Consider the following 12,192-nt stretch of genomic DNA (forward strand, 5'->3'; position numbering starts at 1 on the left):
GTGTGATGAGGTTATACAGATTTAAACTGAACGACCTCAACACCAACGTAAAGAATATCGTTCATACGCAAACGAGACGACAGAATTTTTCGGATTTTTCAAACGGTATTTTTAGTTCACAATATCGATATCGCTCATTGATGCCTGGGCATTAACGAGTAGAATATCGGCCGATCGCTCGCTGAACGGAAATTTTCGGCCGATTTTCTTATCGTGTATTCCAGCCATGAGGGAGAACTATAGACCGGGGAAGGGGGAATGACACTCACAGAGGGGGGTCGTAAAACTGTTGGATAATGAGTAAGAAAACCCATATCTAAATTTAGGCTGTTATCTTTTGTGTGAAATAGAACTATCATTTTTAGTTCAAAAGTTTTCCTTTCCTGAAGAGTCTTGAAATTCGCTAGAACAACTAAGATATTGAGGTCTTTCATAGTGTGGTCCGGTTGTGGGAAGTGATGTCCCACAGGTGTGCAGAAACTATCTTTATGTTCCTTGATGGTGTGTCTGTGCAGGGTCATCCTTGTTCGCAAAATCTGTCTTGTTTCGCCAATGTAAGATCCTTTGCTACATCTTTTGCATTGGATGAGGTACACAACCTTACTGGAGGTGCAGTTGATCCTTTGATATTGATATTGAAGATCCCTTTTGTGTGTGTGGCACTTTAAGATGGGTTTATTTGGTTGCAGTTTGCAGCGTTTTTTATTGAAAGAGTTGCTTCCATTATTTGTGACTTGATAATCAGAATGAAGTTTCCTGCTGATTAGTTTATGTCTGAGGCTGGGTGGTTGTCTGAAAGCCAGTATTGGGGGTTGTTGGAATATTTCTTTAAGAGGTTTATCCTTTGTTATGATGGGTTGTAAATCTTTGATTATCTTTCTTATCCCTTCTGGTGCTGGCAGTGGTGTATTTAGGTTTTGTGCTGCCCTAGGCCTGACTAAACTTGTGCACCCCCTAATTGCCGCCTTATCAGTGCCCATCAGTGCAGCCTCATTACTGCCCATCAGTGCAGCCTCATCAGAGCAGCATATCAGTACAGCCTCATCAGTGGCCATCAGTACAGCCCCAGCAGTGCCCACCAGTACAGCCTATCAGTGCATCATATCAGTGTCCATCAGTACAGCTTATCAGTGCAGCCCATTAGTGCCCATCAGTGCAACATATCAGTGCCCGTCAGGGCACCATATCAGTGCAGCCCCATCAGGGCACCATATCAGTGCTGCCTCGTGCCCATCAGTGCAGCCCCATCAGTTCCCATCAGTGCAGCATATCAGTGCTGCCTTATCAATGCAGCCTCATTAGTGCCCATCAGTGCAGTTTATCAGTACCCACCATTGGCAACTCATTAGTGGCCATCAGAGCAGCGTATTAGTGCCCATCAGTGCAGCATATTAGCAACTATCAGTGCAGCATATCAGAGCATATCAGTGCCCATCAGTGCAGCATATCAGTGCTGCCATATCAGTATATCTGCTCCATCAGTTCTCTTAAGATATTTGGACTTGTGTTTGCTGCCACTGATTGTAATCATAGAATTATGTCACGTATTTGTATAATAAATAGAAAGTCCATAGTCATTATACAAATAAGTGAAATATTCAGTGGTCCAACTTTTTTGCTGCCCCCCCTACAAAGTGCTGCCCTAGGCCTGGGCCTTGTTGGCCTAGGCCAAGATACATCACTGGGTGCTGGATTGTATGTGGTTACTAGAGGTTCAGAAATTTTTGTTTTTTTCTCTTTGTATTGAAGTAGATTTTCTCCTTGAATTTTTAAGGTTGTGTTTATGATGGGGTTGATGGTTTTGTCTTTGTAACCTTCTTTATGGTAGGAATTTGCTAGTGTTCTGAGATGTTTAATTCGGTCTTCAAGTTCTGGTGGTATCTGATGACCTAGCAGTGTATGATGGCACGTTTAGTATGCTTGAGGTAAAGACTGGAACTATGGAGATAGTTGCATCTGTCAGTCAGGTTCCCGTATATCAAACTGTGAAGCTTGTCACCTCTGATGTATTCTGTGGTGTCTAGGAAGTTGACATGTGTGTTTGAATAATCCATTTTTAGTTTGATTGATGGGTGAAAAGTATTGATCAATGAGTAAAACTGTTTTAGCTTTTCTTCACCTTCTGGCCATATGATAAAAATATCATCAATATAGCGATAGTATCTGTATGACTTTTGTTTGATGTTGTTCAGGAATCTGTCCTCCAGGTCAGCCATAAATAGGTTTACATATTGGGTGCCATTTTACTTCCTATAGCAGTACCCATACACTAAAGATAGATGCCATTGTTGAAGGTGAAGTAGTTGTGTGTAAGAATGATTACAATGAGCTGTGTAACATCCTCTGCTCTGCATTGATGGTTTGGTGCGCATATTAAGAATATGTGACATGCCAACCCATCTTTGTGACTATATAGAGATTCTACATCCATAGTGACTAGAAGGGTATTTAGCGGTAATTGTTTATTGTTGAGCTTGTTCAGAAAATCAGTTGTGTGTTGCAGGAAACGTACAATATTCATGACTTTTACCGGTTTTAACATTTTTTCTGAGGCCTGAGATTTGTTCAGTAAGTTTATTCACACCTCTTGTGATGGATCTGCCTGGATTTCCAGGCTTGTGGATCATGGACAGCATGTAGAAGTCCCAGTTTCTGGATTGTCCAGAATCACACTGATAAGTACTGCATGTACAGTAGATGTATTTATCAAAAAGGACAGATCCTGCACATGCTGATATGCAACAAGTACAAAGAGTACTTCACCAGCCCATGGCGCTGTCCATGTGTTCACCTCCTTTGTTTGTATGTTTTTTTTTTTTTTATATAATTAGGGCCGATGGTATCCCGGGTATATAGGGAAGGGCGTTAGCAGGAAGCAAGGTGGGACCAGAGGAAGGAGGCTCAGCCTCCGAAACGCGTTGTCCATAGTAACAGCAGAGGCAGTGCACCCGTGTCTTGAATCTCCCACCTCGCAGCTCCGTACAACTTGTGGCTCCGGCTTTGGCTGAGGCTCTCCTGAGGCGCTGTAGATCACGTTGGTATAGTGTGCAGGCGCACTAGAACCGGCATCCGGTGACCAGGCAACACAGGAAGTGAAGGAGAGCGGGGATACAGCGGTGGCAGCCGCGGATGAGGAGACCGCAGAGTCACCATCTGGAGGGACGGGAGGAGTGAGTAGCTCCTGTTGGAATGCTGTAAAGCGATTGTCTTAAAGGAAAAGTGTGAGTGCAATTCCAATGTACTGTTTTATTGTCCTTTATTAAAGCGTTATTGCCCGAGGTTGCGTGCGCTTTTCTTTACAGATTTGAACAGTAGATGTATTTGTATGGTTTTAATAAGACATTTATTTGCTTATTGAAAGCCTGGATCAGATCTTAAAACAGTTTTATTATAGTAAGTATAATTTGCCAGCTGCCTCTGGCCCTCTTGTATATATTTGTTTGTATCCATCACAACAACTGCCCCCCTTTATCTGCAGATTTGATGGTGATGGCCTGAATATTGTGTAAATTGTGTTTAGCTTTTGGCTCCAGTGGTGAAAGATTATATAACATTTTCTTTTGTTGGGTGGATATCAGGGATATACCTCACAGTCTGAAGCTGTCAATATAGGTGCTGTCATGTACCTGGTCAGAGGCCGAAGTGCTGAGAGGGTTTTCCTTGTGGATGAGTGCAGGGCACTAATGAAGTTAGTGACAGGGAGGGCAATGCTCAAAGAAGAAGGGGTTGCCAGCTGCAACAGGCTAAGTGATGAGACGTCTGCGACGTGCCAGAACCGCAGGGGCGACACGTGAGGTGCACGGTGGGCCGATGAGAGACAGCAATAATACAGTTCATCGGCTTACTCACGGTTAGCAGAAAGCCTCCCTGGGCTGGTCGCACAGTGAAGAGGAAGACAGCACAAAATCCTCCGGGGAAAGCTCTGGAATAGGGAAACACCAGCCAAGATGGTGGTTGAGGTGCCCGTGATGACAATGGTGTTAAGGGTGCTTGTGACGGCTGGGTCCCTTGATGGTATTTGTCGTGACGCCAGTACCGTTAATGGTGGTACAACCAGTTGTAGTAGCAATATTGAAGAATGAGGTAGACAGTGGTAGGATACAACTCACAACTTTTACTGTTACTGGTTTTGGTTGCAGTATAAACATCCAGATAGAATACAGTCTCTGGGTAAATAGAGGAATTCTGCTGATCCACTGTTAATAGGTTTTGGTAATCCTGGACTCAGGCTGTGGTTCAGTATAATGCTTGCTGGTAAGTGACTCGGTTTCTGGTCCCTTTTGAATCCAGTGACATTCGGTGAGGTTGCCGGTGGCTAAGAAATCCTTCACCTTTATTCTCAAAGGTAATTGCTGCCGGTTGGTGGCTATTACCCTTTGGTTTGAGCACTTTCAATTTGTCCCCTCTTTGGACTGAACTTCTCTCCTTCACATTGTGCTTACTCTGCACACAGACTTCCTGAACTGAACAACTGACCACAGATAGGGCCTGAGCTGGGATAGATATCCCAGACTGGTGCTATCCCCATCTAGTGGTGGGAAGTATGAAGCGCACTTGACCAGCCTATGAACAGGGATACAACAGGTGTAGCAATGCAAAATGACATGCAATACAGCAATGACAAAGAAGTAATACATTTGCAGTTCCCACGTGTCCTGAGTGGGACGCTGCATACCACCATGGTAAAACGTGTGTCGACCTCGACACATTTTTGACTCGATGTTGTGTCTTCCTGTAAGATATAAGAGAAAGGGAAAAGCATGCATGCATAGGAAATAACAACATAACCCCATTCTTGTACTTCTTGTATCTGCAAGTAAAATGGGTTAGGCAAACATATCTCAGGCAACAACGAAATGTGACAAAAGTGGACAAAAAGGGGTGTAGTTTTTCCTCTGAAGACTGGTGATGTATGGCAAAACCAGAATAGTCCATGATGAGATGGAAAAAGAAAAACAAAACAAAAATAATAGTGCCCCACTTCTGGGTTAAATACAATGAATAAACAAATAAATGGTGTAAATCCAAAATATGTGCAAATTCCGCAATAATCACATCAAAATGTCCAAATGAGTCCCAAAAAGTGCTTGAGTGCCAGAAGAAAGGTGCAAAATCATGCCGTCAATCCAGTGCAGTGAATAGTGCCGATCCTCCCCCTTTGAGTGTTCACTTACCGGACTATGATGACCCCCGAGCTGTATAGCTAAAAAGGGTCAGTGGAGCTTGTGTCCCAGTAAGGAACCTGGAGTAGCAATCCTTAAGGGCAAGGTGTCTGTAACCTTCAATGGCTCTCAGTGACCTCCAGATAAATGTTGCAGCAAAGTTCAGTTGCAGGGGCCCCTGAGGATGATCAGGATGCAGTGTTCATCTTTGTGTTGGAGACCGTTACCTCAGTTCGCCTGAGATATAATCTGATGGTTCGGCTGTCTGCTCCCATAGGCGATCAAAGGGTTAACATTCTTTGATGGACTCTTTGGCCTTGGAGGACCAGGGTGACGTGATGACGTCACATCCAGTCCAAGCTTTGTGGCAGATGTCGGTCACTACCGAAGTTACAGATCACTGCATCCTGATCATCCTCAGGGGCCCCTGCAACTGAACTTTGCTGCAACATTTATCTGGAGGTCACTGATTTTGCACCTTTCTTCTGGCACTTAAGAAAGGTGCATGATTTTGCACCTTTCTTCTAGCACTTAAGCACTTTTTGGGACTCATTTGGACATTTTGATGTGATTATTGCGGAATTTGCACATATTTTGGATTCACACCATTTATTTGTTTATTCATTGTATTTAATCCAGAAGTGGGGCACTATTAAGTTTTGCACATCTATCTATTTATTGTATCATACCCTGAAGTAGGGGCACCATAAGTTTTTGCACATGTTTTGCACGTTACTGTACTTTGAGAAAATTTGGTTATTACCATAATTTTTGAACAGCTGCATCTAGGTTTAGCACATTGTTTATATCCATAGCGCGGTACACTTTTAATTTTTCAAAACAAAAATAACATCTCAGGAGGCTCATAGGGTATGAGTCCGTTCCCTGGGCACTGGAAATTGTAAACAGAGGAATATCACAGAGTATCAGGTACGTGAAAGTCTATCTCCGGGTGCAGGCTTGAACGTTGCAAAACAGTAGGTAAGAAGTCCTTTTAAAAAGTCCTTTAAAGGAAATAAACATGATATCACAAGTAAGTCTTCTTCTCACTCTGGAACTTCAGACAATGTAAGGATGCACTCAACGATGAGATGACAGTTGTCTTCACGGCTGCTGGTGCAGGAAATCCCTATAACGGGCAGGTGGTTGTCCTCTTGTAGTCCTGTCAGATCTTCGTAGTGGCTGAGTTTCTACAGGCCTTATTTCATGGGAACTTGGTGTCTCTTGAGCTGTAGTAGACACTTCTTGAGATAGCTCCTCTGGTTGAAGTGCAGTTGTATTGGTCTTGGCAGGCACTAAGATATTGAGCCATGGTGTAAGGAACCATTGTAAAGGATCAGAGTCTAATAATGCTTTTCCAAAAGACTGTAGTGGACCCTCTGAATCAGATGATTTTGTAGGCTCTGGTTCTATGGATTGCGTTTCCTCTTGGACAGCATCTTCTTGAAGATTTCTTCTTGAGTACTTTCCTTGAGACATAACTTAAGGCGATTGCGATGTACTACACGTGATTTGTTTTCTTTAGTGATCTCATAAGTATCAGTCTCTGGATTGAGAATAGCTGTAATGGTGTAAGGTTCTTTCTCCCATTTGCTATCTAACTTGCTGGTGCGATGGTTGTGTTTTAACCACACGTGGTCACCAATTTTGAGAGGTTCTGCTTTGGCAGATTGGTTATATTTTCTGGGATCATTTTTATGGATTCCTTTTCACTAAATACACCTATTTTCACTCCCCTGTTAATGATGCTGGTCAGAATAGATTTATAATGCTTAGTGGGGTTATCTTTAAGTGGTAAATAGGTATGAATATCCGTTAACTGGCGAATAGCCTCACTCACATATATGTCGGTGTTCATGACCACTATTAGACCCCCCTTATCTGAATTGCGGATGATAATTGTATCATCACGCTGCAAATTCTCCCATGCTGATCTTTCTTCCTTTGTTAAATTATCTGACCATTGTGTGCAACCATTAATTGCTCTGGTGGATAGGGCTGTCAGATCACGTTCCACGGCTCATTGGAACCCAATCATTTCAGGGCTACGAGAGTTAACAGGACAAAAGTCTGACTTGATATTTAGTGGAACAGATCTGAGAGGTTCAAAATCACCAGAGTTAGAAGTGTCTATGGCCCCTTCACATGATAAATCTTCCAGATCTCGGATTGCACAAAGTCCTAAAGGAGAGTGAACCCTCCTCTGGGATCGTGCAATCAGGGATCTGGTTACCTTGTTCACCATCAATTGTAAAAAAATGTTTTCTAATTGTTAAATTCCTAACAAGTTTATTAACATCAAGAATTGTTTCAAGAAGGTTAAAGCGGAGTTCCGGGCAGAGAAACGATTTTTTTCTGAACATACCCCCGGGACAGTCAGGGCTAGCACATTCCACAATGGCTAGCCTCTGATCTGTCCCGGTTCGCACTTACCTGTAAGAAGAAATACTTACTTAGAAATTTTCTTCCACAGCGTTTCCATCTCGGTTGTGGGCAGCTGAAGCCGGCGCGGTCCTCTTCTCTGTCTTCTTCCGCGTCTTCGTGTCCCAGAATGCACTGCACCGGCCCCTCTCGTCACTTCCGGTGCGGTGCCGCATTCCTAAACAGCTTCTGGGCATGCCCAGAAGCTGTTTAGCAGGGGAATGCGGCGTCGCCCGGAAATGACGAGCGGGGCCGGTGCGGCGCATTGATTCCTGGGAGCTATGACGTTTAGCTCCCAGGAATCATCGCGAGGCAGGAAGTGACGGGGTGAGCCTCGGCGCTGGAGGAGGAAGCTGTCATAGGTGAGTATTTACGATCTTCAATAAAAAGGTGAGTAAACAAAAAAAAAAAAAATAACTATCCAATTCCTTTTCAGGTGAGGCATACCTAGCGGAGGGGCACAAAAAAAAAAAATCTTTTTTGTGCCCGGAACTCTGCTTTAAGATGTCTTTGAGGGCAAAAATTTAACCCTTTAGACAATAAAGACATTTCACTGACAGAAAGAGTCCTGCTAGACAGATTTAAAACATTAGAAAAATTATTAATATTTATATTTAAAACTTGCGTGTTGGATAGCGTTTTTCTTCTTCCGTATCTCTTGTGGCCCCGCCGTGTCCTTTTGCGTTTCTGTTCCTGTCCCTCCTGCGGGGTCTGCGTTTGCCTACCCCGTTTTTTGAAGTAGTAGTTGTAGCTGAGCCCACCAATTCGCCTCTAGTAGTTGACCCCGATGGAGATGAATCAGAGTCCGTGTTAGCTGTAGTGTAGTCCATAGACTCCGATTCAGGATCTGTAAAGCTAACACGTTTGGGGGTGCTCCCCATGGGCTGAAAGGATCCACGGTGTTGTCGTCTCCTTTTCCATACATAGATGTTATTCTTTTCATAATCTATCTTGTCCCGTAGCATTTTTTCTTTTTTTCCTGAGATGATCTCCTTTTCAAAACGATTCAATTTCTCGTTTAAACGTGCATCAAGCTCGGCAAAGGTTGTCACATCTTGTAATGGTTTCAATGCTTCCTGCAAATCAGTTATCTCCTCTTGTAATACCGACATTTCCTTTTTCTTGGAAGCAATGATGATTTCCATCAGAGCAAACGAACAAGCTGATAGTGTGTCAATCCATGATTGCTTCAATATTGCATCATGTAATTCAAAAGTTGGGAACTTTTTTATTCTCAATCCCCGAGGTATCTGTTTGTTAGTCAAATACTCAGAGAGAGAACTAATCTCCCAATATGCTCGAATTTCTTTTGTCATGGACTTCTCAAGCTTGTGGAATAGCGTTCCCACCGATCCTTTGTCTCCATTGGTGGTATCATTCAGGGTATTACTGGTATTAGTTCTCAGTGGATTATCTTTCAGTAGACAAAATGTCCTACTATTACCCTGTGATGTATCCAATGTAGCCATCATGGGTCGGTTCAAACGAAGCAAGGAGATCGATGATCGGTGGATGGGATGGGCTCACCACCACCACGAGGGGTGACATATTTCGGCTTCTATGCAAGAGAGAGGTCTTTTGGATCTTCCACTTGCGAACTAGATTGCCACAAGGCATGAACTTTGAATGGGATGTAACCCATTTTTATGAATAGGTGCCTTCTTACATCTCCAAACATCAGCTACATGTGTGCATATCCAAAAGATAATGATCCATAGCGAGTAGCGACCTATATCTAAGAAGTCAGTGTTTTGTATCTCTATGTACAATAAACTGATGATTCACCATTATAATCGCTTTTGTTCATACATCGGGAGATGTCGACGATCATTGACATGATTCATTTGGATCTGCACACATACGGCACAATGGGTCGGGCCTAACCATAATTTCCTTACTTGTAGATGCCACATCCATTAGGTCTTGTGCAAACATATATCTTTATGATATTATATATAATTTCTGGCCCTATTCTCAGACTGGGTATGTGTGTTTTGTATGTTATATAGAAAATGGTGGTTTATACGGATATTCACAAATATTGAGGGTATTTTTCTCCTGCACAGAAAATGGATTTAAACCATTTATGATTGAAATCCTCCATATCCAGTGTCCGTTCAATGTAACACATTGGAGTACTCACCTCCAGTGTTGTTACAGTTCCCATGTCAATCTGTGAATAGCGTTTGTGACGGTGTTCACCGTCACTGGAATTTAAGGACAGCTGGGTGATGGTTTGAATTGCTTCATATTTGTCAGCAAGGTCTCCATGTAGAAATATTGAGATTTGTTCCCATTTGCCATGAGGTCTCTGACCAGGAAGTACAACTCCTAATATGGTCATTCCAGGAAGTTCAATGAGGAGACTGACTGTCTAACAATGTTGCTTTTGTCTGAGGTGGCTTTCCATTCACCTATTGTCGGGTGTGCTAATGAACTCACCTGCTGTCTGCTATGTATTGACACTCAGAGTAATGTGTATTGGGGGCTCGTTAGGGAACCATTGTTCTGTGTCTGGCTATTGTATACATTGATTGCCCCCTGGGGCTTCTGTCTCATTACACATAACAGTCCTTCTGGTCAAGCTATCCAAGCTGGACCAATCCCTGCTGACTCATTTTCAAGTCCTCATTTGCATGGCTAAGGAGGACCTGAAGGGGAACTGCAGATACTTTGCAATTGACCAATAGGAGGGCGGTTGTTGGGCCCTCCTATTGGTCCCAAACGTCTTCCTGTTTGAACTTACATACAGCCTGCTTGGTGTTTGTTCTAATGGATTCCGAACGGCACATAGCTGTAGTTCGGATCCCGGAGCCTTGGTTGACCGAACCATCAGACATTGCGATCTGCAAGCTGACTCACTAGAAACAGAGGAGTGTCGGGAGAGCGGAAGCGAGCGTGCAAGGGTCTCGTCACAGCGTTTATACGATATAACAATAAATATATACTATATGATTTATTTCACACATTACTTGGGATTGGACGTGGACATCGGGTAACAAATCCAGATACATAATTTCCTCTGAACTTGTTGCATTTCCACATTCAATTACAACAGGAATTGTCCATATATATAGCCATGGGCATCCGCAGAACTTTTTTCAGGGGGGGGGGCATCATTTTAAGGTCACCCGTGCTACGCCCCTTTTTGACAGTGTCATGAAGGGGAGGGGCTTAGTCATTATCAAATAAAGCACAGGCATGCAAAGGTTTAAGAAACCTGATGCAAAAGCTTAATAGAAGGATCAATCTGCCATTGTCTGATTAGCAATTTCTAATCTTTTTTCTGGTTTACACTATTGAATGCACCACATTATTTATACACATATGATCAAGGCACTACAACTGCCTGTCCGTTTTCATCCGATCCGATCCTATTAGTAAATACAGCTGGTACTACTTGTCGTCCTCCAGGCTGTATAGATAGATCTACTCATTATAACAGTATATAACAGCAGTAGATGTAGTATTTATGTAGAGTAATTAGAGATCTGTGACTCTGTAGGTTCAGCAAACAGGATCCCAGGCGCAGCTGGTACTTGTAGTCCCCCCAGGCTGTATAGATCTATTCACTATAATATTAGATGTCATATGTCTGTTTTACAATTAGAGATTAGTGACTCCATAAGCAAAGCAGACAGGAGGACCCCAGGTGAAGTTGGTACTTGTAGTCCACAGGCTGTACAGATCTGCTCATCATTATTATATAAAAGCAGTAGATGTCTAATGTCTTATGTGTGCAGTACAAAGGGAGATCTGGGGCTCTATAGGCTGAGCAGACAGGATCCCTGGTGCTTGCAGCTGGTATCTGTAGTCCTCCAGGGCCCAGGCTGTAAAGATCTGCTCAGCTCACTCACTAAGCACTATAATATTATAAAACAGGCAGCAGGCCAGCAATAGATGTAGTAATAATGATGTCACTCACATGGATGTCAGTTGTCAGTATGACAGTCAGTATCTCAATGTAATTGAGATAAAGAAAGGAAACCCGCGCTATGAAGATGTAAAGGAATGAAAGGGCTGCAGCCTCCCTAAAATATAGCGATGCTATATATAATTAATGGGTGTATAAAGGGATAGGGAATTTGGCGCTGCTCGAAGGAGTATTATAAATAAATATCAAAATTCAATTTTATAGACTCTTATATAGGTAGGTATATATCTCTTAGACCTCTACTTATTCATAGCCATATTGTACATAAGTATAAAGTGACTGGTGTTAAAAAAGTGATATAGTGCTGTGCTGTGTAATAAGTAAATTCAATAGAATATATCTAAAAACACATAAATTGATTCCTTTGAGTGACACGGTAAAAATGCAATTACATTTTTAAATATAATACATATGTGGTAAATCAAAATATATTATAAATCAATATAAATATTATGATGATTAAACGAGTGATCTGTGCATATAAGCAATAAGGTGCGAGGTGATTGGTGACTCAAAATATAGACGTGGTATATAACTAGCAATTATATATACACTCTTAATGTGCCAAGTGATACGTGTATGGGGAATACGGTATATTCCCAGGGATCCAAAACAAACTGGAAAAAATATATATAGGTGCAGATATATCAATACACTCCACTCAAAGTATATCTC

Source organism: Pelophylax lessonae (assembly GCF_965119305.1).
Source record: "Pelophylax lessonae genome assembly, chromosome: 4".
NCBI classification, from domain to species: domain Eukaryota; kingdom Metazoa; phylum Chordata; class Amphibia; order Anura; family Ranidae; genus Pelophylax; species Pelophylax lessonae.